Source organism: Sceloporus undulatus, chromosome 1 (genome assembly GCF_019175285.1).
Source record: "Sceloporus undulatus isolate JIND9_A2432 ecotype Alabama chromosome 1, SceUnd_v1.1, whole genome shotgun sequence".
Lineage (NCBI taxonomy): Eukaryota > Metazoa > Chordata > Lepidosauria > Squamata > Phrynosomatidae > Sceloporus > Sceloporus undulatus.
The window spans coordinates 166980844-167007694 of NC_056522.1; the positions used below are offsets into that span (position 1 = coordinate 166980844).

Here is a 26851-nt window from a genome sequence, read left to right on the forward strand (position 1 = left end):
CAGGGTGCAATGTCCTGATGCTAGACACCCTGACTCTGCCCACAGGGCGTCATGATGCCACACGCTGTTCCAGTTGGTGCGCGGCATCATGGCACACCTCCAGCACTGCATCTAGATGATGCAGTGCCAAAGGGACGCCATACAGGGCTATGGCACCCTTTGGAGGGCACAAAACAAATAACATAGTTGGCATTGGTACTATGACACTTAACCACAAGAAAGTGTACTGTTTTTCTTGTTTTACATCTGGTGCCAAACTGTTTGGCCCTGCCTTTAGCAACTTGCCTGTTTATGGCTGCATCCGTACTGCATAATAATCCAGTTTGTACCACTTTAACTATCATGGTTGAATGTATGGAGCTGTGAGTTGTAGTTTGTTTGTGGCCCTGAACTCAGTGACAGGGAAAGCTAAATGTCTCACAAAACTACAGTTACCAGAATTCCATAGCATTAAGCCAAAGCACTTAAATAGTGTCAAACTGGATTATCTGCAGTCTAGTTGCAGCCTACTAAGCGTTTGCTGCTTAGCAGAGTGGAATAGAGCAATTCCATTAGGAACTGTATAGACCATATGGCTCAGGACCATATTCCCATACAAATCGCCCATGTTTTGAGATCTTCTGGGAGACCCTTCTGGTGGGGAGGCCCTCTGGAACTCTATTCTCCAGAGTGGTGGACTGGCAGCCTCCTTGGTATCTTTCCACAAGCAGATAAAGACCTTTTGTTTTGGCAGGAATTTGAGGACTGTTTGCTTAGGGGAATGTGTCTTGCACAATGTGATGATGACTGTCTATTTTGTTGTTTCTTTTTTTTATTGTTTTATTTATTTAATGGTTTAATTTTTGATAGTTTAATTACATGTTTAATTTTTGTATGCTTTGAATTTTAGCTACGTTTCTTTTAAATGTTGTATGGCCTGCTTGAGTCCCAAACTGTGGGACTGTGGCAAGAGAAGTGGGAGGATGGAAGCCACATAATTATGTGTTCAAGGCAAAAAAAAAAAAAGACAAAACTTCAGACAGGTATTGCTGTGATATGGTCCATGTGAAAAACTTATATGAATAGAAAACAGCATTTCTTGGGTGGTATTTGATTCATAGGCTATCAAACTTTGTCTAGCAATAAATTCTTTGTTATTGTTCTGATATACGCCAAGTTGGTCTCAATTTGGGAGCTTGTGAAGGAGAGACCTCCAAGAGAACATTATTAACAATTTTATTATTATTAAGCTTTATTATATAGCGCTGGTAAATTTTCACAGCACTGTACAAAAATCTTTTAGACAGTTCCTTGCCTTCAGGCTTGAATCTAAAAAGACACGACACAAAAGGAGAATGGAATGGTGGGGGGGAGAGGGTTGCCATAACCCGGTTGCAACTGGGTTTTTCCCGGGTTTGGCTGCACCTGCCCGGTCACGGCACGGGTGCAGCCAAAACCGGAAAAGCCCGGTTGCAGCGGGTTGCTGGGCAACCTGGGGCCTCGCTGCCCTCCTCCTCCTCCCCCGCGCATGGTCGATCGGAGGAAAAGGAGGGCAGCGAGGCTGAGGCGGAGGAGGGCAGGGAGGCGGCCTCTTGGGTGCAGCCGCGCCAACCCTCCCCCGCTCCCTGCAGCTCCTCGCCTCCTTCCTGGCCTCCGCGGAGGCCAGGAACGAGGCGAGGCCGCGGCGCTTGCCGGGGGGTCCTCGCCCCTTCCTGGCCTCGCTGGGCCAGGACCGAGGCGAGGCCCCGATCCTGGCCTCCGATCGCGGTGGGGCCCAGGTGGGGAGGAAAGCCCCTAAGTGGAGGCTTTCCCTCGCCGCTTGGCCTCCGCTCTCCACCGCGATCGCGAGGTAAAATGTAGACATATTTTGAAACGTAGGACACATTTTTGTGTGTCCTACATTAGAAAATTTTGTCCTACATTTTTCCCGGTTTTGAGTCTGGTGCTATGGCAACCCTAGGGGGAAAGGCGATCAGGTCCTGATTCTTCTCTCCTCGAGGCCTGGACCAAGGCAGATGGACAGATGGAGGGCTCTGTCTTAAGATAGGCCTGATGGCATTGGCCCACCCTCTCTCCCCTCGGAGGCCAGGATGAGTCAGATGCCTTGTGGGGAGGGTTCAGTTCCTTTAGGGAGGCCCAATGGCAAACTTGCTATGGTCTTGAAACTCAAGATTATGGTTACTTTTGGATTGAATCAATCCACTTATAATGTGATATTCCTCTTTTCCTATTGCATTCAACTTTCCCCATTATTATTGTATTTTCCAGTGAACCATGTTGTCTCATGATACGCCCAAAGTACAAAAGCTTCAGCCATTTTGCTTTCTAGTGAGCTTCATTTGTTCTCAGATTCACTGATGTGCCTTTTTAGTGGCCTATGGTATCTGTAGGGATCTCCTCCAGCACGACATTTCAAATGAATTGTTTTCTAGTTAGCTTTCTTCACTGCCTAGCTTTCACACATATACACAGAAATCAGAAACACTATGGCATGCATGATCCTGCCTTCAGTATTCAGTGATACAGCTTTACAGTTGAGGATCTTATCTAGTTTTCTACCTAAGTCTTCCAGTCCTTCCAACTGTGCTGATACAGATCTATAATAAGTCACAGAAACAGAGCATGGCGGCCATTAGTACCCTTTTCTGTCAATGGGTTTAACAGATCAAATAGATGTTGATTTAAGGTCTACTCTGAATCAACTGCAAAGAGATAATAGGATGGTATGTGGTGTCAAAAACTTACTATTGTTAATACACTTGGCTCTCCATATCCATGAATTCTTTATCCATGGATTCAACCATCCATGGCTTGAAAATATTTTCATAATATATAAATTCCAAAAAGCAAACCTTGATTGTGCCATTTTCTATAAGGGGCATCATTTTACTACCCCAATGTATTTAATGGGACTTGAGCATCCGTGGATTTTGGTATCCACACACAGTCCTGGAACTAAATCTCAGTGGATATCAAGGTCCCACTGTTCACCACAGCTAATAGGAAATAGGTACTTAAGTCTAGGTACCTAGAATCCTTAAAATAGGTCCTTGATTCTGTTGTCAGACATTTGGTTGTGAACATGCTGCATTAGAGTCCATTCAAGAGTGCTACTAAAAACTCTGTCCAGCTCTTGAATCATAACAATAATACTCAAAGAAACAAGAAGTCCCAAATACTGTTCAGATTGTAGTATGCTATTTCTTGCCCTTTGTACCTAGGCTGAGCAACATGTGTAACTTGGTCTGCATGTGAAATTTGGCTCATGTTCAAGTGGTTTTCAGCCTAATTTCATAAGGTGTGTGAGAGACCTCTGACAAAAGTGGTTTGTGAGAGTAGCAAAGGCAGAGGAAGAAATGAGAAAGAGGGACTGAAAAGGAGAGAGGGATGGAAGAGGAGCCAAAAAGGCTCAGAGACAGAGAGGTAAGTAGGCAGCCCCATCCACCTGTGATTCTGACCCATCTCTCTGTGGCTTCTAATCTATTGATAGCTGTCCTGCAGTCTCTATAAGGTTACTCCAAGTCAATGCAGTTCTTACAAGAAAAGGGTTTCCTAGCGTGCTCTGTGCAATTGGAAAAGGCCCTCAGGCTTTACTGGCCACATTGGCAATGAGGGTTGCCTAAGTACTTGTAATATGGCTTTTTATAAAGGTCCTTTATCTTTGACACTTTTGTTTCTGCCCCCTCTTTCAAAGCCCCTGCCAGTCACTAGAGCTAAACACTGAATTCATTTTCACTAGCTGGCATGAGCAACGACTAGACCATGTCAGGATAAAATGAAGGGCGAGGATGCAGTGAAGGAAATTCCCATTGATCTCAGCACCTTACTGACCTCACCACTGAGCAGGAACAATTAGTTCCCACAGATCTGGGATTAGGAAAAGGATAGGTAGTGACATGTTGTTAGCCTGGAGCTGCAGAATCTGAAGTTTTGGAAATGAAAGCATCTTCTATAGGTTCCTCCTCACCCCTTGCAGCTGCTCTTAAGCTTAGATACCTTTTGCTTACATTCACAATCTGGCCTTAAAACTATCTCTGGCAATACAGTGATAACCCCCCCCCCCCCGCCATCTTTCCCCTTTATTATTGTAACTCCTATTATTATTGCATCCATACACCGATCGGTTCCAAACATATTTCTCTTTATGCAATATTTTTAAGACATATACTGGCACACTCATAAGGATTGGGTCAAATCCAGTGACCAAGATGCCGGTCATTACTGAATATTTTGTTGTATATATTTGTATATAGTTCTTATTCAGAGAATTTTATTTTATGCATTTTATTTTAAATTGTTTGAAGCACAGAATTTTAGAAAGATTTCATCAGACAGAAAGGGTTTGTTTCCAAAAAGCATTCTGTAAAAAGAAAGAAGAGAAGAGAAAAGAAAAGTGAAAAAGCAGCAAGAAAAAAAGTGAAGTCTTATAGAATCATAGAATCGTAGAGTTGGAAGAGACCACTAGGGCCATCCAGTCCAACCCCCTGCCATGCAGGAAATCCAAATCAAAGCATCCCTGACAGATGGCCAAGTCTTGTGGCAGTAAATTTTAAACATTTATTCCTGGGTGGTATTGGCTGTTCCTATAGTGAGGAATTCCAAGAAAATGGAAAGTTGTATTGTGAATCTTTGGAAAGTGGCACATGGTTTGGAATTGTGACTATTTTACGCATGAGTGTGGCCGTCTCATTAAAGTGGGGAAAATACTGCTCCCTTCATTTCCTCTCACATTACTGGAGAGAGATACAAGCCTGTTGTCTCTTCTGGGTGCACCCTCTCTGACCTGAATTTCATGTCAAGCTTTCAATGGGGGGATGTCTTGAGCAAACATAATGCCCTTTTTATCTTTGCTTTCTTGCTGAGCTAAATCCTTTTTGTTTGTTTTTTAATGGGATTTTGTTCTCAAGAAAGCATCTTGTTTAAATGGATCATCCAGCTAATACCCAGATTCCATATAGTGAGGAGGGGGGCACATTGCTCGAGGTGTAGATTCCTACACAGAAAAGGTGTTTTCATGCTGGAAAGTGCAATCTACTAGGTCTTTGGATGAAGACAACACATAGAAACAGTTAAAACTTGCTCTGCTTATTCAGATTACTTTGCCAGGTGACAATTTTTTTTTGTTTTGTTTACCACCTAACTATTACCAATGATTTTCTAGCAATAACCACATCAGGATAATTTTAAAACCAGGCCTATCAGATTCACTCATCTAGGCTCTGCCACCTATTACATTTTTTTCCAAGTTTACCTAAACAGTTTCTGGGTTCACAGATTGATTTCTTTCTACAGCACATGATTTCTCCTTGTAGTTATGCCAAAGATGTTGAAACCCTTTTATACGAGAGGGACATCTGCCAAGGTAAAAAACTGGACTTTTTTTGCATGACATAAAAAGCCCAGTTTGTGTAGGAACTTTGACTCATTATGAGTAAGTAACTCCAATTTCTGTGTATGGTTGTGAAAGCTGGACAGCAAAGAAAGCTGAGAGGGGAAAAAATAAACTCATTTGAAATGTGTTGGTAGAGAAGAGTTCTGTGGATATTGCTGATTGCGAAAGAGATGAATGGTCAAATCAAGCATGAACTCTCATTAGAAGCAAAGATGACTAAAATGGATCTGTCATACTTTGGATATATTATGAAATGACGTGACTTACTGAAAAAGATGATAATGCTTGGTAAAGTTGAAGGCAGTAGGAAAAGAGAGATTCCACACTACAGATGGATTGATTCAATCAAAAATGCCATGGCTCTGAGTTTGCAGGATCTGAGCACGACTATTGATAACTAAGGATTCTGGAGGTTCATCATTCATAGGGTCCCCATAAGTCAAAATCGTCTTGACAGCAAATAATATCAGCAAAGCATGCTAGTGTGCCTTGCACAATCACACACATATGTACTGGGAACAACCTTTTCTTTTAAAGTGGAGCTTTGCTCCTAAGAAATCAGGAAAAGAATTCAGGGTTTTGGGGGGTTTTTTTTGGCTTCTGTGTAAAAATTATTCATAAATACATCTCAATCAAATGCTGTGGAGACAACAGTATGATGAATACGGTGTGAATTAAATCCCAATAGGTACTGTAAAACAACTCCTACTGTAAAACAATCCTTCTTATTTTTTCCCCTTTGTGTAGTCATTTTTAAAAGAAGAGTGTCATAAGATGTAATTGGGAATATTTACACTCTGCTCTTCTTCCAAAGAACTTAGAGCAGCCTCTATACAATTCTCGAGAAGTGTCTCACTAGGTTATCTTTCAAAGCCAAGAGTACTTTATTTTAGCCTTAGACCTGAACCAGGAAGTCTTCAGGCCAACCCCTTCATCTCAGATGTATAATTATGATGTGATGGATTATAATGTGATGTGCTAGATTTATGTAATATTGGTGCAGTACAGACTGCCCTTTTGTGCCATGCTGGTGCTGATTTTAGGGTTAGGGACCGTGCGGCAACTGCGTGGTCCCTAAACCTAGCACGGCGCGGCAGCACTATAATGGTGGCGTCCCGTTCATACGGATGCCGCCATTGTGATGTCATGCATGTATCATGTCCAAACAGCACAGTGCTGGTGTGATGTCTCTGCACCACCCCAGGCCACTTATGGTGGCCTGGCGGTACCGCAGAAAAGAGCTCTGAAACAGAGCTCCTTTTCGGCACACGCATCATTGGCACAGCAACCAAACAGCCGTGCCAACGATGCAGAGGGGAAAAGGGCCACCCCTTTCCCCTTTGTAATGCTGGCCTCGTGGGGGTGCACTTGGCACCTAAGACGCCAGGGCATCCTTTTTCCAGGCCAAAGAGAAGTGGCATTTTGCCACTTCTCTTTGGCCTGGAAAAACGCCAGATTGGGGTCGCAGGGGCTGCCAGTGAGGCTGCCTTGGCCCCAATCCAGCGCAAACAGGGATGGCTGCAGGCCGCCCTTTTGGGACAGTCTGTACCGTGCCATTAGCACATGTTCAATGATTTGAAGCCTTCTTCTGTCCATCCTAGCTAACCCATGTCAGCCTGCTCATCAGCAAAGATTGCCAGGATGTAAGGTTCCAAGCTTCCATTATTCCCTTTCTCCTCCTCCATGCTTAGGGACAAGGGAGAAACTGTCAGGGTGAGAATCAAAGGTGGCAGACTGATTTTCTGCTTCACTTCTTTAGAGCCTTTGCTGTTCAATCCACAATCCACTGTCATGTTTTACCAAAACAGATGCCACACTCTCTATAGGAGCTTCTAGACCTGTCCTCTAGCTCCAGCACCACTACTGAATTCTTCTCCATTACACTGGATTTCATCCCCTCATTTGGCAGGCAAAAGCCCTAAATTTGCACACATGTGTGTGTGCGCACACAGAAGAAACCTCTAAAGATTTGTCAACCTTACCATCCTGAAGCCAGTTTCAGGAGTAACAGAAGATGATGCTAGTTATTAAAGTCAACACTAGTTAATAATAAATTAGATGGGCAAACATATGAAACAAGTGCTCTTTGTTCACTTTTGCCTTAATGGTGAAGCACTGAAAATGTTGTTGCTCAAGGAATCCAACTTTCCAGAATATGGAATCTGACTGTTCAGGAGGTGCAGATTTGATGGAGTCAGAATCCACCGATAGAAACCTCCCCTGGGCAGAGGGAAGATTAGTTGGCTTCTTCCCATTGAATACAAAATTGAGCATTACAGGAGAAGTCAGAAAAGAAAGATCCACTCTAGTTGGCATAATTGGTGCAATCTAATATTCTGTAGCTTCCTGTCCCATTACTAGTAAAATCATTTCAGGAAAAGGATAAAACTTAAAGGGGAAGTAATTTGAGGAGAAATTCTAAGAATGGAGCATATTAACAAAGAAAGCACTAACCATTTTCAGTTCTTCAGAAAGAAGTAAGAAAGGAACAAAATTCACCTTGTACTCAGGAAATAGGGCGAGAAATGAGGGTGAGCACTAGGAAGGTGCTTCTATCACAGACTCTGTGGAATGGTTTCCAGGATGAACAGTCTTTATCCAGCATCCTAATTTGAAATCCCAAACTATCCAGAGAGCAGCCAACTGGTTAATGGGAGAAAACTGAGCCCACTACTATTTCACTAAAGCAAGGGACCCTCCAAACCAGTTTGGCTAGTTTCACAAGTGGGACGTATGTATCACTTTGTATAAAGCAATAGTTCTGCTGGCAGGATGTGTATGTCCCCACATCCAGAAAGGCTGATAGAAAGGATTGGCTGGTGTAAAGCAGAAAGTAGAACCCTGTGAGATGGTAGGACTCTACTTGTGCTGGGACTCCTGCTCGCTGTAATGAGTTATGCCTCTGCCTTCAAGCAATGGGTTTTAGAGTCCTTGTTAGTATCATGGCATCAAACGTTAACAGCTGCCCAGTATTAGTGAGTTCAGCAGAAATATTTTTACAGGACTGAAATTTTCCCAGTTTGAGGCTGGGAAAGGACTGGGGGAACAAATTTTTCCTGTATTGCTAACCTACCTGGACAGCTCTCAAGGGGAAGAAAGATAAGGCATGTTTGCACACTTTGATTTTCTTTACTTCTGAACAATAGACCCCTTTGGAGTCTATCTTCCATCGGCCTGGCCCCCATCAGCAAAAGGACTGGAGTGCTTTTCTGCTGCATACCATCTGCTCCATCATTTACCAGCAATAATCCTTCTCTAGAAACAGTAACATGTGTCACTGTTTGAAACCAAACAAAGTCTTGGGGAGTCCTGTTCTAGAACAGAACACTCTCCTCTCAGCTTGCCAGTTATTAAACCAACTAGTTGTCAACAAACACACTGGTGCTCAGTCTCATGTGTCCAGGGAGGAGGATAGTTGGTTATTAGCAGCTGAGCCAGCCCAAAGGAGCATTTATTGTAATTTAAACTGCCTGCACACTCCTGGTCCATAAATGGTTTAATCATACTGCATATCCATACCCTGTTTCTATTTATACAATGCTAAAAGTATGCCAGGAGCTGTTAAAAACACAGAATGAATAAGATAAGTAATTAAGTTTAGGGACTGTCAATTGGTAGAGGGGACACTGTGAACTTTGGGATATTTAGCAAGAGAGATCCAATGTATGAGATAAAGTGGACTTAGAACTTTATCACACCAGACTGCAAAGATACCACAATCATGCTAGCAAACATACCAGTTTGAGGACAGTAATTTTCACACAGCTCGTCAAAAGTGCCATGGTACTGCTATAGGCCTGGGCTCTTTCTTCTACACATCAGCCTTTATAACCCCCCTTTTCTGCCCTATGCCCTTCCCAACATGCCCTTTTTATTTTTAGTGTGTGTGTATATATATGTATGTATGTATGTATGTATGTATGTATGTGTATGTGTGTGTGTGTGTGTGTGTGTGTGTGTATATATATATATATATATATATATAAACTATTTTGAATTGGCAGTCGCAGCAATTAACTAAAGAAGAAAAAGTAAAGAAAAAATAGCAATGGCAATAACGAGTACATTTCTATACCACTTATCTGTGTACTTAAGCACTCCCTAAGCAGTTTACAATAGGCAAGCTAATTGCCCCAATAAACTGGGTACTTGTTGAGGAAAGATGCCAGGCTGAGTGGACCCTAGAGCCCTGTCTGGGATCGAACTCACAACCTCATGGCTGTGGATGGCTGCAGTATCTGCATTTAACCACTGTGCCACCAGGGCTCCTTAAAAAAAGAAATAAAAAAGGATAAGAAAGAAAGAAAGAAAGAAAGAAAGAACAGCCTGCTTGGGAATAGTGAAGGAGAAAAGGAGAGGCACATTATTACCATCACATCCACTCGCACCACATCACTGCCTACATATCAGAACTACAGTAGAAGAAATCAATAGGGAAAAAGCAGGGTGATTGGGAGGTGTTGATGGCTTTTGCCCATCAATAAAACAGATCAGGGAACAGATGGAGATGAAGCAGCTACAGAACAGACATTCCATGTGATATAAGGTACAGCCACAGGCTCTACTACTCTGCTGTTATTTTGCTTTGGCAGCCTCATGCGATAAAGTTCCTAGTATATAAAAGCTACTTTCTATCAGTCTCAAAGTGCTACAAGATCCCCTTGGCAACAGAGAGGCAGATGAAGTGTGACAAGAATGGTTCGAGAAAAGATTTACTAAAGATGGATCTTAAGAATGCCAGTATGGATAACTCTGAATGATTACATTTACATTGCAAACAATAATTCTGAAGAGAAAAAAAGCCCACTGACCTTGTTTTTCTGATGCATATCTTTATTTCAGCCGATACCATGGAAAATTTATACTACACAAATATAGTGCTGTAATCCCACATTAACTACCATGGCAACACTATGAAATCCTGGAATATGCAGTTTAGGGAAGGGCTTTTATCTTTCTCAGTCAGAAAGCTCTAGTGCCCAGTGATGTAAACTCCAGCCAATTGACTTGGGCTTGACTTGAATTCAAGTTGCTTCAATGATCTGACAGGCTCAGCTTGGCAATAAATGATGCACTGACTTGACTCGACTTGTGACTCGTACATTTTTAGTAACCAACCTGCTGGTGTCATTTGCTTTGAGCAGGAGGCAAGACGCACCCCCAGAGCATGGGGCACATTTCTTAGAGGAGAAAAGCAAATGCATTAGGCAATGAATCTGAGGTGGAAAGATCCTTCTAAATCTTTTGAAAAGCTACAGAAGTCTCCTTTGATGAGCAGTGCAGTGAGGTCTCAAGCCCATTGCCTAGCGTGTTTGCTCTGAGAAACATGCCCCATCTAGGGTCTTTTTTACTGTTAAAGTTGGCTTCCAGACTTGAGATTCAACTTAAGACTTGACTTGAAAGTATCTTGCAAAGACTTGAGACTCAGCTTGAAACTTGAAAGTAGAGACCTGAGACATGACTTGAGAGCTGGAGTAAAAGACTTGAACACACCATCACTAGTGCCTCATAAAACTACAGATCCTAATATTTCATAAGATGTAGTCATGGCAGTTAATGTGGGATCACAGTACTCTAACTGTATAGTGAGAACAGGCCTAATGTAAAAAGATACATAATTTCCCATCTGTAGAAAGGTACTGTTCTTTCTAAGTTGGTGCCCACTATTTCTGTATGTAGGACATTTGTTTGATTCACATTTTACAGCCAGTTTACATCTCTTAGAACCAAAGTTGGCCAGAGGTTTCTCTATCGGTTGTGCCATGAATGTGCTCTAGATCCAGAAGCTTGGACCGCTCTTCTAAAGTCTGGAATATAACTCAAAAGTGGCTTGATCACATCACTGATATGGAAATACTTGGATGCCCCATCTGAAACTGAATATAGGTCCATACACAATTTGCATTCAGATGCATTCGTGAACTTGCAGTGCAATTTGTGCTTGATTCTTTTTTTTTTCTTTCTTTCTGGAAAAATGTACTTTTGAAGAACACACAGAAACACACTTTACTCAAATGCACACCAAAATCCATACATTAATAATGCACACAAAATGCACACAACATTTCATGCAAGGGGGAAACCTCTTGCAGTCTGATACAGATATATATTGGGAAAAGGGACTGCAGTGGTAATCAGAAAATTTCAGCGATCTTGAGCTTGACAGATATTGCACACACTAACTTTTAAATAAAGCCACCTTGAATCCCATTCTGGGAGAAAGACCGGATAAAAATCCAGCAGACAAACAAACACTTGGGTCAGTGTTAGTGTAAGAGATTGTAATAAAAAAAAATTAAATGATTTTCAGCATGCTCCCAGATTTATCATGCTTACGTTTTAAAAGGTTAATCAAATGAACCATATCAAGTGAATGTCTCAGCCTGACACTTTATGAGGAAATTAAAAGAGGCGTGGGAAATCTTTATGAGGAAGGGTCTCTTTCAGTCTAAGGCAGAGGCATGGGTGGAATGTGCCTTTCTGAATTGTGTCTCAAGTTTTATGAATGGGATTCTTGAGGGCAACCTGTTTGAGAGCTCATTTTGCTTTTTAAAAAACCACCAACAACGTTAAGCTGGTTCTATTGTGGCAGGCACTTCAAAGAGCAGAATGCACAGACTGTCAATAGCCTGAAGTAATGTGGTTTGGGTTGGTGAGGTTTAGTTTGAGGTAATGAACTGTTCAAATTTCCACTTACTTATTCTGATCTCTGGACAGAACTGAGAGCAAGACACCAAAAGACATTCCCTCTCCATATTTAAGAACAGTGAGTTTCACCCTTAGCAGTGAAAAGTGAAGTCATTCTTCATAATTTCACAATTTCTCTGAAAAGTAAAACATAAGCAGGTTACAGTGGATAGAATGTGTACAAGAGGGTTTTTCTTTGAACAAGTTAATCATTAAACAGCCATCCAGCCCCACCCTACATTTCACAATAGCTCCATTTTGATGAGGAAGTCAAATTTAGCTCTAAAACCTAGCAGTCCCTTGCTCCTTTTAGTGTAGTGAAAAAGGAAGCAAGTGTGTACCAAGGGTGAGGACTGCTTGTAAGATAACACCGTTTAATTTTTCTTAGGCTAGTTTTGACAGCCTATGACTTTTCTGGACTTTAGGTATCAAAGTACCCAAAATAGACCTCTGTTGCCAAAAAAGAAACATTCAGAATGTACTATATTTACTGATTAAATCCACCATTTGCTCTCCTCTCTGCTCCCCCACCAATCTCCAGGTGTACATCATGATCAGTTATCAGTCATTATGAACTTGAAATTAAGAATGTTATTTTTTGGAGCTACCATTCTGAGAATGGGGATTGTGAGATCCAAAAAAACTCATCCGCCTCCAAACATAACATTTCTAAGTTCTGACTGAATTTAGCTTATTTCATCATGCATTGCAACCCACCACAATAAACCTTGTCACTGTTTGCCTGCCGGCCAGACTGAAAGAAGGTTGCTGGACTATCAGTATCAGTTGATCTGCAGCATTAAGAAAACTTTAAGCATTTTCTTGGGAGTAGCTCTTATTTCAAACAATTATACACAAATGATGACATAAGTTGCTGATTAACAGGCATGACAATATAAAGATATCTACCGAGGAGTAATCCCCTATTATAAGGGAGTTCCCCCCCCCCCAAGATGTATATACAGTTACATCTAAGGATGGTACACTTCTATAGCACAGTGGCTAACAATGCAATCCTAGCTCACTGAGATGGCTGAAGGCCAGCTAAAGCTGCATTGAAGCCAAAAACCCTGGCCTCAGTTTGTGTCAGCATTATGGCTGCATCTGTGGTCAGGCAGAGGGTTGGATCTTGCATAACTTTGCACCTCCCTTGCTCTGCATCTTCTCCACCCCCTTTTTAGTTTTCCTGCAGCTTGATGTCAGCCAGCAGAACAGTTATACCAACAGATCCTTCTGCCAGTGTATCTCTAAGAAGAGGGTTATGCTGGCAAAAGGGCAGTTCAGCCAAGAGAAGGCCATTTCAGCTAGCACAATGTCTATTCCTAACATCCCTACATCCAATACATCTTTGAGTTAGGACTGAACTCTAAGAGGCTGATTTTTCAATAGGAACTAGCCCTGCATATGAATCTTGTCACTGCCATAAACTCACAGGTGAGGTATAGGCAAACTGCTCTCTTTCATATTCCTATTTGTAATATGGGAGGTTGTTGAAAGGATTATAAATTAAAACAAGGAGCCTCCAGCTCAACATTTAGCATCTGAACCAACCTGCTACCTCATGCAGTCCCTTGCTACTGCCAGAACAGTTGTGCAGAGCTTTTACTGCTGTCTTTTAGGATGCTGGCTGATTAAAGGCTTATGGGGATCCTTTACACCAGAGGAGAGGGAAAAGATGTGAATGCAACTGCACTGAGAGATGCTGTTGCCCCACTGTTTGGACTGAGACTGGGTCCCAGTACCAGCTGCAGGAGTAAGCACAGGATGGTGTACTTCTGATCCCAGCAACAAGAGCCACTGATATGGTTAATTCCAACCTCCTAAGAAGCATTTTGAATGTCAGTCCCACAAAGAATTATATCTGGTTGGTATAACACGTAGCACATCTCATTACTTGGATTGGAAACAGAGTAGTGTTAACTTGAAAACTGTGTTTCTTTGTTCTGCAATTTAGATTATAGGCCCAAACAGACAGGCCAAAATAAAGCTGCTTTGGGTCACTTTGGAGGTATGCTGTTTAAATGATGCATACATCCTAAGAGTCCAGAAGCTGCACCAAAGCCACGCTTCAGTCCTAATGGTTGGAGTGCAGCTTTGGCACAGCTTCTGGCCTCTTAAGATATGTGTGTCATTTAAACAGCATGTCTCCAAAGTGACACGAAGCAGCTTTATTTTGGCCTATCTGTTTGGGCCTTATATTTCTGGAGATTAGCTTTTGCTATCTTTTAATTTGCCTTCATTGTGTTGTTGACTAGAAAGAAAGCAAAATACCATATTCTTGGTTGTTTAATTTCAGTGCCAGAAATCATGCAATGGCAGGTCACAAAATGAGTGAGTTATACAGTGGTGCCTCGGGTTACGAAATTAATTCGTTCCGCGGCCGCTTTCGTAACCCGAAAAGCCTTCGTAAGCCGAATTGCCATAGGCGCTAATGGGGAAAAGCCGCGTTTCGTGCGAAAAAGCCGAAAAAAGCACCAAAAATTTTCTTCGTATCCCGAAAAAACATTCGTAACCCGGAACAATGATTTCCTATGGGATTTTTTCGTATCCCGAAAATTTCGTAACCTGGGTATTTCGTATCCCGAGGTACCACTGTATTGGCCAAAATCTGGTCTGCTTCATACTTAACCTACATCTTTGATGTTCCCAAGTAGCCATGACAGGCTTGCTCAAGTTTGTTCATGTTTGGTGGCTTACACCATTTTTGGCTGGTTGTCTTTCAGTCTTGAGCAATGAGCAACGAGTACCCTAAGGGAATAGGAATTTCACCAGCTTATCATAAGTAGGCAGGCAAGTGCAAGCAGTGGCACAAACCAAAAACACAAAATCCTTCCTTTAGGACATGTTTGGGCTTCGTAACATGGTGTAGACTTTGAAGGTGGGGAAGGGACCAAAGTCAGAATTAATTTCTCATATGCTTTCTCAACATTTCAGTCTGCTGTATTTTATTTCCATTGTTCAGCTCCCCTAGCTATACTTATAAAAAAGGGATTTCTAAACAAGCTAGCTTGTTTTTCCCTGACCCAAAAGGCACATCAAATATAAAGCTGAGGCAATGCAGATTATTCCCAGAGAAAAATCAGCTTCCATTGGATTGCAAGTTTTACACCCAAGGGCACTTTTGAAAGAACAAGAAAAGCTTTAAGAAGCCGGTGCCGTATAGCTTCTTAGAATGTACAAACAAGATAAGATACTCCTGCACCAGTATATTTTGGAGCCATCATCTGTCCCAGTAGACACCACACCAAATGTGCCATCTGTTCTCACTAGCAGTGGCATCATTAAGAGGGTGCAGACCACACCAGGTGACCTCCTAAGGGATGGTGGTGACACCACTGCTTCTTAGACACCTACCTTTGGTCAGAAAAGGGTTGTGGCATTCACCTGCTGCCCTTTAAAATGTTTTAAGAGATGGTGGGAGTGTGGTGAAGGTCAGTTGGAGGAGAAAGGAGAGGCTCCAGGATTTTTTTAAATTAAAATTTTAATTTTCAAAATTTTATTTTTTAAAATGAATTTTTTATTCTTTTTCAATTTTCTTTAAAAAAACATCATATTTTAAACAAATCTTCACTATGTATAGGTAAATGCATTTAGGTTGTGCATATGATATTGTCATTTGAAGGTCTAATTTGAATTTTTCTAGTTGTTTATGTCACAACCATTAGCATTAGACTCAGTGGTATATGGGAATTATGATTTATGAGTAACGTTAGTGCAAAAAATCATGACTAAGGATTCTGAACGGTGTGAAATGGGAGGTCAGTGAGAGGGTGGCACCATGAGTTACAGCACTGGGTGACACTGACCCTAGAGATAGCACTGCTCACTAGGGCTTAATTTCTTACCTATCATCAGGTTTCCATGGCTGAATGGGGAGTCAAATCCTGGTCTCCATTCAGTCCAAAGCTCAAACTTCTACGCCACTCTGTCTCTCCTCCATTTCTCTGTTCCAAATTTAGTACACAGCTATCTGCAGTGTAAGCAACACCTTACAACATTACTTTCTGGCCAGTGAGTATATGTTTTGTATCTCCTTTTCTTCAGAATTTCTTTTTATAATCCCGAGGTTTGCTTGGAAAGAATGTGTTTAGGCTGCTTTGGACAGAAACGTCTTTTTGATGATTCATAACTGAAGAGTGTTCCGGATAAACATTTGCCCAGCCATGGCAACTCAGTAACTCCAACAATGAATGTAAGGAAGTAAAACTGCTTATTAATTCCCACTGTCATCATTTCATCTGGCAGTTATGTGCCTGGGATGAGCACAATAGGAACAGAGGTTTGTTAAAGTCCAGTTAAAGAATGTTTATTATGACAAGTTGAAGTGTGCCAGAGGAAGTGCTGCAGCTTCCTCAGGTCAGAAAGCCCCCCAAAGCTAGACAGCTGTCTTGATAAATGCTAGTATCTCTACAAAATGGGGCATGTGTTATTGATTTAATGATCCATTTTAGGTTAGTTAGGCTTCCTATCTAGGTTGTGCCCTCATTCTCCAAAAGAATACACTTGCATCTAAAGTGGGAAAAGAAAAAGAATGTTTCTCAGCCACTGCAGATGTCCCAAAACCAGTAGCATGAAATTTCTGGCTGTTAGAGTTGAACATAAAAAACTAACATAACCCAAGAGTGAACATGACAGCATGTATCATGGCCAAAGTGACTAAGAACATAAGAGGAGCCATGTTTCATCAGAACAAAGGCCTATCGCACTCACAGTTCTGTTCCTACTGGGATCAACTAAAGATCTCACAATGATCAACTGGTTATATAAGCTTGGGAATTTTTTTAAAAAATGGACCTCACATATTGAAGTACATCAGCTAGCTTCAGACTGGATATGTTACACTGTGAATCGTAAAGTCCATGTGCCGCATGTGGTTCATCCTTCATCACTTACCCCTCCAAAAAGGACTAAGAGAAATATCCAGCCTAAAATGGACAACTGCACACCAGGTTTCTGGGGGATGTGATTGACCATTTTAGGTCTATTTTGGGGAGGCCTGCATTGTTCAGAGGCTTGAAATAGCCTTTAATCAAAATCACAGATGACATTCTGGTTTTGACAAAAGGGGGTTGTGCATCTCATGGATGCCTGACGAAGTGACCCATAGACTACTTATAGTTGTTCACCATGTACTGTACACAGTCAGAATGTGTGGGAGGGTTAAGAAAGGAACTCATGAGACTACAGCTTACATAGCATTTTTTTAAAATGCAAAGTACTGTAGTCATGAATGTGAAACATAGGGCCTGAACAGACAGTCCAAAATAAAGCTGCTTTGGGTCACTTTGGAGGTATGCTGTTTAAATGATGTATGTGTCCTACGAGGCCGGAAGCTGCGCCAAAGCCACGCTCCAGTCCTAAGGACTGGAGCGCAGCTTTGGCACAGCTTCTGGTCTCTTAAGATGCATGTGTCATTTAAAAGCATACCTCTAAAGTGACCCGAAGCAGCTTTATTTTGGACTGTCTGTTTGGGCCCATACTTTGTGGAATTAGTTTTATAAAGATCTGATTCTCATTTTCTGATAAAGTTCTGAGAGTTCCATTAAATGGATGATAGGCAATAGATCTTCAAATATTCCATACAAAGTTCCTATCTACTTACTTGTTTTTGGAGCTACAGACTTCCCTGATAATTTCACTATAAACTCAACCTATCCTCGGGTCTTCTTCCAAAATTTGTTCAGAGGGGGTTGGCTTTGCCATTCTCTGAGAAAGTGTGACTTGCACAGGGTCACCAAATGGGTTTCCATGGGTAAGTAGAGATTTGAACCCTGGGCTCCAGAGTAGTAATCCAGTGCTCAAACCACTACATCACACTGGCTTGTATTAGGTATCCTACTCTCAAGTAATTTAGGGTTTTGAAAGGCAATATCTAACACTTTGAAATAAGCTTGAAAAGGGAGTGATGACAGATGCCTTGGAATGCAGCAGAAGTGGATTGACACTTTTTTTTTTTTGCCCAACTCATTTTTAAAAGATTGCCTTTGTTGCTATTTACCCTTTTAGATTACAAAACCATGAGCAAGAAGCCTGATGTTTTTATTTTATTTTATTTTGTGTTACATATAAAATTAAGCCAAAAGAAGGGGGCTGATACATTTCATCATTTTAAAACCATATTGGGGAGAATCTCAATGTTAATATGTGTATACATTGAATCTATACATTAGTTAGAGGTGGAGAGAGAATTCATCTTGTTTTCCGCTGAAGCCAGCTGTGTATTGGAACTACTGACAATATTAAACCACATCTTCCCCCACCCATTTTTGGTCATTCTATTACTGCTGTGTGCCTTCAAGTCATTTCTGATTTATGGCAACTCTAAATTCCTTAGAAGTTTATCACACTAGCGAGATCCCGCGGACAAACGGGATTAAAAATTTCTTCAGAAGGGGTTTGCCATGGCTATCCTTGGAGGCTGGGAGGAGGTGACTCCCTCCAGGTGAACCTATCACAAGGGTTGCTTGGCAAACTTTCTTTAGAAGGGGTTTGAAAGTAGAAGCAAAATGACAAAGATGTGCATCACTTGACTGACATTTAAAAAACAATAACAACCAAGAACGATCGAACACATTTGAAATGGAGGCTCCATACAATGGCAGCGTGAACAGGCAATTGTGGTAAAAATGGAATGGAGTGATTCGATTGCGGAGATCTGGCTCTCCTCAGTACAAAAACGTGAGCTTTATTCATTAATTATCTTTAAAATCATGATGACCACCACCACCCCTCTCTTTCTTTATATCTGTGTTCTTGCATAGCAGGGGCTGTTCCTTTATATGCTTTATATCTGTGTTCCTGCATAGCAGGGGCTTTATTAGATTACCCTTGAGATCCCTTCCAATTCTGTGATTCTATGATTTATATTTTTATCCCACCCCCACAACACTAAAAGCATAATGTAAAATGCAAGTGAATTATCAACAGAATCAAAAGTAAATTAAATATGTATCCATGAAAACATCAAAAAATAAAAATTACTTAATGACATTGGCTGTGTTCACATAAAATATAAGTGAGGGTTCCTAAGGAACCCTCCCAAGGAACCCTAATTTACCATTATATATAGGGTATTCACTGCCTGATCACTCCCACAAGTGACTAAACAAACACACAATCTTCCATGGTTTGCTTAATGTGACATGATTTGCTTATTGCAACAAGCCAGAGAAATAAACTAGCAGCAAAGCCTGGATTATTTCTCTAGCTTGTCGGAAGAGACAAGGCAGAGTTCTGGATGAGAGTGTCAGAATAAGCAGACCTTGGGTGGAAGATTTCTGGTGTCTTTTTAGAAAATTCTGTTTGTAGCAGGAGCTGCTGGGGTGGGTGGGGGGTTATGTTGTTGTTGTTGTTGTTGACTGCCCTTGAGTGGTCCCAGACTCATGGTGACCTTGTGGATGAGGCATCTCCAAGACTCCCTGTCCTCCACTGCTCTGCTTAGGTCCTATAAATTCATACTTGTGACTTCCTTAATTGAGCCTAACCTCTAGTTTGTGCACTTCCTCTGTTACGGCATGCAGCCAGTACAAAGCTAGAATACAATAATGACCAAATATCCATATAGATACAATCATGATGACCATACAAATCAGCGAGAAATCTAAAATGAAATAAAACTCTCTATTGTGTGCCAAGTTACAGGGGAATTTAAAGGGATTATAGAAATATTACAAAAGGGTTTCTTTGGCATAGTCATTTAAGTGTCAATAGCAAGAAAATAATAAAAAATATAAAAATGTATATCACATCTATATACATGTAGACGGTATCGTCAAACAATTTATAAAAACAGATAAAATTTCATACAACAAGTCACATAATATCTGCAGTAATAACAGTGATTCCCTTCACCTTTCCTAGCATTATTTTTTGAGTGATTCCTGCCTTCTCATGATGTGGGTAAAGTATGACAGCCTATGTTTGATCATCTTGGCTTCCAAGGAGATTTCAGGCTTGATCTGCTCAAGGACCGAGTTGTTTGTCTTTTTCGCTCTCCACAGTATCCTCAGCACTCTTCTCCAGCATCATATTTCAAACAAATTGATTTTGTTCTTATCTGCTTTCTTCACTGTCCAGCTCATACATGGTGATGGAGAATACAATGGCTTGGATGATTCTAACTTTAGTGCTCAGTTGTATATCTTTACTCTTTAGGATTCTGTCCAGTTCTTTCATAGCTGCCCTTCCTATTCCTACTCTTCTTCTGATTTCTTGACCGTGGTCTCCATTCTAATCGGTGTTTGATCCAAGATATGACAACTGTTTTGCTATTTTGATTTCCTCATTGTCTAGGTTAAATAAGCGTAGGTCCTCCATGGTCATTATTTTTGGTTTTGTTTGTATGTTTTTGTTTTGTTTTGTTTTTATGTTCAGCATTAAGCCTGACTTTGCACTTTCCTCTTTGTGGGGTCAGTATATAAACAATCAAAATACAAGAGAGTTTTTATGAATTCTGGCTTATCATGACTTCCAGTCACTCTTGATAAGGAAATAATTGGGTAACTCTAATTTTTCTTACATGCATTGGCATTGTGTTTTTTTAAGGCTCCTAAAAACTGCTTTAAGAGATAGTTAATGTTGTAGATAATACAGTACATAGTGGGATGTATACACAACAAAAGGGCCATGCCCAATCTGGAATGATCCTCTTTGGAGGGCAATCCAGAGCTAGGTCATGACATTGACCAGTTTTGAAGATCCTGGGCCTTCAAGAGAAGGTGAAAGGAATATCTTCCCAAAGAGTTAAGACTGGAGTTGGCAGGAGCTGGGGGCTCATTTTCCCTGCCCACCTTTGCATTCAGTTTTGCAGCAAATGAAATAAACTGAGGACAAAGAAGGAAATGGGAGGAAGAGAGAGAGAAACCTGGACATTTTAAAAGCACTGAAAAAGTGGGATAATGGAGGGTGAATCAGGACTGTTTCTACCAAACTGAGACATCTGGAGAACATGGTTTGGCCTAGAAGGTACTGGATGAACTTTGGATGATCCCCTTTTGAACAACTGTGCAACCCTGCCCTAAAGCTATGGCCACCCTGTACTACAGCATTCCAGTTATATTAAAATGTCTGCCTGTTAAATTGTCTGCCGGAAACATTAGTGGTCTACACAGATTTGTTCCTTTTCCTACCCTTTCTCTGTCATCTCTTCTAGCTGATCCAAAAATTTCTGGTTATTGGCTAGACATGGATCATTAGCAGCCCCATTACCAGCTGATGCAAAGCGTCTATACCACACTCACAATAAATCCTGCTTTGTCCAACCTTTTTCAGTCCAGTTTTTATTTTTATTCTTGCGGGAAATATGCCTACCATGCTGCTGTTTCTTCAGCATATGAACTGTTCATGCAGGACAAGAAGGGGCTTGCAGGGAATGTTAATAATTTGCAAGGAGACAGGAGTAGAACAGCCTGTAATATTTTTGCCTTTTCCTACTTCCTCTGAATGCCACCAGATTCAAAATCAAAACCCTGACTGAGCCAAATAAAGCATTCTCCATTAGGATTTTGATCCTTTGCAAAATAAACCACCACAAGTGCCCATATACATCAAAGACAGAACATAGCTTGGAAGAGTTATATTTGTACTACAAATCAAGGATCTTCCAACTAGCATGGTCAGTTGCCCAAAAAATCTCCGCCGCCCCCCAACTCTGCTACAGAAATAAATGGATGACTCATTGAGAAAAGTGTTTGGAGAGAGTCCCAATAAATACATTTAAGTGAAACTAGCATAAAATGCTTGAATTTTACACAGTGACATCCCAAGGAGCTTTAGGTTTTAAGCTGTAGAAGAAATGACCCCTAGGAGCTATCTACACAACATTGCAGTGCTGCTCACACCAGCTGTGTGTACATATGGGTCAGAGGGAGTGCAGAATTCATCAGCTTTAGCGTGGATGGGTGAGCAAGAAAAAGTAGCCTTATAGAGAACAGTGGAAGCACCAAATCCCTCAAGTGGAGATTTAGTAAGCTATTACTTTTGATTCTGTGAGGTAATGGACTCAACATGGGAACAGAAAGTGGGAATATTGCAAAACCACGAAACATTAGAACTGGGATTGTTCTCTATCAAAAGTTTATCTTAGGGAAAAACCCCATATCCGCCTTGCAGTGCTTGGGAAATTACCTTTTAAATGTAATTAGTTTCCATTATACTGTTTTTTTAAAAAAAGCAGTTGTGTCATTACATGCTCAAATGTTTGACAGGTAACTTGTTTTATTCATTGTAAACTTTGGGAATGTACAGACTGGCATTATACCCTGGCCTCAGGGCAGAGTGGGGGGTGTGGCATCCACATGACACATGCCCTGACACTGTCCTGATGCTGCTGTTACACCATGTGCCCGACCACATGGTGGTTGGTGTCACGGCGCTCCTCTGGTGCTGCCTCCAGATGTCGCAGTGCCAAAAGGAGCACCAGAAGGTACTACCACGATAGCAAAGGTGCCCTTTCCACGGCACAAAAAGGAACTGCTTTTTGCTGCTCCTTTTTGCACTGCAGAAATGCCAGATCGGGGCCACAGCATGTAGTTGCCGCAGCCCTGAATCCGGTACTGAAAGGTGCAGTTGCAGGTCATCCCTTGGGGTGGTCTGTTCAGCCCCTTTGTTGCTTTGTCATGTTTTTAAAAGCTTAGTATTGATAAGTGAATGGCATGAAACTAAAATAATTCCTATCAAAATGCTCTTTAATTTAAACTTGATAAAATAACTAGAAAGCATTGCCTCTCAGTTTAGAAGATTGTCAATTGGTTTTATGATATTCAGAACTGATAAGGATTCATATTCATCTATTAACCATACCCCCCAAATCCCGCCTGGCAGCCTGGCAGCACCCCAACCAAAGGGTTTCTAAGGTGCTTCAGATTGAGGAAATGACATCTGCACCCCAATTTTGGTCTTGTGGTCCACTGGAAGAAGCAGTTGTATGTCTAGTCAGCACACACTTAAACTACACTAAATCAAAATACAAAGACAAGAGAAATGATAAAAGACAATACAGACTATTGTTGTTATGTGTCTTAAAGTCATTTTTGACTTATGGTGACTCTAAGGCAACACTGTCTCAGGTTTTCTGAAGCTGAATGTGTGTGATATGCCCAAGGTCAACCAATAATAATAATAATAATAATAATAATAATAATAATAATAATAATTTTATTGCCTCGCCTCTCCCTATGGATCGAGGCGGAGTTACAACCTGATAAAAACATACAATACAGTCATAAAATCCAACAATTCCAATAAATATATTAGTGGTTATTTACAGAGAATCATCCTCGAGGATTAAAGAGTGAATATCCTAAGCAAGTTCAGGAGGGTAGGCCCATCGGAAGAGCCCCGTCTTGACTGCCTTCTTAAAGGCATCCAAGGTAGTGATCAGACGGATCTCTTCCAGCAGGCTGTTCCACAGTTTAGGGGCAGCAGCAATAAAAGTTTTTTGGGAAGTCATGTGCAGTCTGGTAGTTTTTATTTCCAGTAGATTCTTCCCAGATGTTCTGAGAGTGTGGGGCAGATTGTGTAGGGAGAGGCGTTCCTGCAAGTAATCGGGCCCAAGCCATATAGGGCTTTAAAGGTAATAACCAACACCTTGTACTGTGCCCAGAAGCTAATTGATAGCCAGTGAAGTTATTTTAATACAGGTGTTATATGGTCAAATCTGGGAGTATTAGTGACCAATCTGGCTGCCATATCTTGAACCAATTGAAGCTTTTGAACTTGGCATAAAGGTAGCCCTATGTAGAGAGCGTTGCAGAAATCAAGATGAGAAGTTACCAGTGCGTGTACCACTACTTCAAGGTCCCCTTGGTCTGTGCAGGGACGCAGCTGGCGTATCAACCGAAGTTGATAGCAGGCACTCCTGGCTATCGCATCAACTTGAGATGACAACTGTAATGATGAGTCCAGGAGTACTCCCAAGCTGCGAAGTTTGTCCTTTAGGGGAAGTGTGACCCCATCCAGGACTGGTTGACAAATTTCCTTTCCCGGCCCAGGGGTACCTATCACTAGTATCTCCATTTTCTCTGGATTCAGCCTCAGTTTGTTTTCCCTCATCCAGCCCATTACCAACTCAAGGCAAGCATTCAGAGGAGAGATGCCATCCTTAGTCACTGAAGCAGTCGGAGACATAGAGAAGTAGATTTGGGTGTCATCAGCATACTGATAACACCGCGCCCCATGTCTCCAGATGATCTCTCCCAGCAGCTTCATGTAAATGTTAAACAGCATGGGGGACAGAATGGCACCCTGAGGGACACCAGATGCCAGCTCTCTATTTGAAGAGCAGCTGTCCCCCAGCATCACCATCTGGAATCTGCCTGAGAGGTAGGCACAGAACCATTGGAGCACAATGCCCCCGATGCTTAACTCCCTCAGGCATTCCAGGATACCATGGTCAATGATATTGAAGGCCGCTGAGATGTCCAAGAGCACCAACAGGGTCACACTACCCCTGTCAATGCCCAGACGGAGATCACCGACCAATGAGTTCCTATGATAGAGCAGGGAATTGAACCCTGCTCTCCAGAGTCATAGTCTAACACTCAAACCTCTACACCACCCTGGCTCCTAATACAGCCTATACTACAACAATAAATACTAAAGAAAAATAAAGATAAAATAAAAATGAAATGAAATAGTATGTCTTCCAACTATCTTTTCTGCATTTATATGGTAATTCTTAATGTTCCCCCCAAAGCAGATATTTATTTTTGTTCATTCTAATTTCCGTTCATCATCATTACCAAAGTGAGGACTGGAAGATCAAAAGAATGATGTCTTTTTCATTAAAAATTAAGGACTAATGGGATTTCACAGTGCATCTCATTAAAATACAATTCTGTAGTATTTTATTAAACCATCCTTTCAGCAGCCTCCCTCTTTCCAGATCTTGGTATCATGTGGAATTATTCTCCTTCCAGGCTCAAGAATCTTTTTAGGTTCATGCATGAAGTGCATTCCAAACATATAAGAAGAGGAGTTTGGGGGAGGAAGAGTTTTACTGTTCATGAGATCTTTTCCCAACCTGCTGTACAGATAATTAGGAGCAGGATTAGAACTGTTTGTTGTACCTGTTCTTCCTATGACTCCAAGATTGGGCAGCTTTCAGGGGTGAGGGTGGGACACATCCACTACCCCCTGTCAACCTCAGAGGGCTCACCCCCATTTATTCCCCATGTGCCCCAAATTTTACTCCCAAATAATTTTTTTCACTAAAAATAGCCAATGTGACCCTATTTGCCCCATCTATGCACTACTATTATGGCTGTATGACCCTCTCCCCAAAGAAAAGCCCCTGAAAACTGGGGAGAATGATGCAATGCAAGTTTTCCACCACCAAGGATCTTGGGGGCATAATTAGCCACTTTTGGGTGAAAAAACTGGGGAGCAATTTGAGGGATGCTGAGTGGTAGAGAGATCTTTGGGGCTCATGCAATAGATTTGACATGTAAGTCAAATTGAATGCAGTGGAGGGCCAGTGTGGCATGGTGGTGCTTAGAATACCGCACAGGGGATTCATTCTGCTCATATGCTTTACTATGCAAACTTTATCACCTCTGCCACCTGAGGCAATCTATTTTTTTAATTCACTGTATCCATCTGTCATGCTATACAAATATGCACGCTTGATTACAGAGTTGCCAAACTTGGTGTGCTATCAAGTGGGACCAAACCAAAGACTGAAATAAAGTTTTGGACCCAATCCAAAAAGTTCACATTTCAGTATCTTTTGCTGCAAAGTTTACATTTGTGAGCCGGTGTTAAACTTAATATTTAGACTTAAGTTGATATCCCAAACATTTCCATAAAAGTTCAGGAGTGATCTGTAAACGTGGCAAACTCATTGGTTTTGGCCCATTTGGCATGAAACTTGGCATGACACAAAGTTTATGAACTGTTACTGTAGGTTCTACCAGTCAAACTTTTGTTTCATTCAGATCATACGCAAACCTATCAGCACCAAATTTCTTAGTGCTAAATAAAAAGCAACATTTTGATTTTGATACTCTAGAGTCATACTATAAAATTTTGGTAGGGCCTATAAAGATCAGCTGAGGTTGCTAGATTGTTCTTGGATTCAAGTTGAAAGTGAGAAGACTCACACGACTGAATGTATCTCCATAAAAAACTTCCTTAATAAAGAAAACAAGAAGCCTGGAAGAAGAGTTCTCAGTGCTCTCCGTGATGTACTAGATTGAATGTGCAGTACTTTTCTTATGTGGAGTCGAAGGCTTTCATGGCCAGCATCCATAGTTTTTTGTGGTTTTTTTTTTTTTTTACTATGTGGCCATATTCTAGAAGAGTTTCTTCCAGATGTTTCACCAGCATCAGTGGCTGGCATCTTCAGAGAATCTCTAGCCACAGATGCTGGAGAAACATTAGGAATAAACTCTTCTAGAACGTGGCCACATAGCCCAAAAAACCCACAAAAAACTATAGTATTTTTCTTCTTTATGAGGAAGCATTTAGCTATGCAGTGTTTCAAGAGTATTTTAAAGTGGAATACTTCCTGGGCCCATTTATACTACACATTTATAGTGCTATGATTACACTTTATCTGCTATGGCAACAACCCATGGAACCCACAGCTTAAGGAGGGCCCTTGGGAATCCCTAGCCAAAGAATCCTCCTCTGGGGCCTCTGACTGAACTATGCAAACCCCAGAAGAATTTCATAAGAAGCAGCCATAACAGTTAAAGTGGAATCATAACACTATAACTCCTTAATGAGAAAGAGCCCCAGATATGATTCTGCCCCTTCATTTGTATCTTTGTCTTGAATAAGACCCAGCAATGT

General features: G+C 41.4%; 1 long non-coding RNA gene across 5 annotated transcripts in view; it reads left to right on the plus strand.

Annotated features, from left to right (window-relative positions):
- Positions 1–3283: 3283 nt before the first annotated feature.
- The window catches only part of LOC121919541, a 92986-nt gene continuing 69418 nt past the window's right edge, over positions 3284–26851 (plus strand). For all 5 annotated transcript variants that reach the window (XR_006101502.1, XR_006101501.1, XR_006101499.1 and 2 more), the window contains exon 1: positions 3284–3402. This is a non-coding gene — a long non-coding RNA (uncharacterized LOC121919541). The remainder of the gene's footprint in view (positions 3403–26851) is intronic.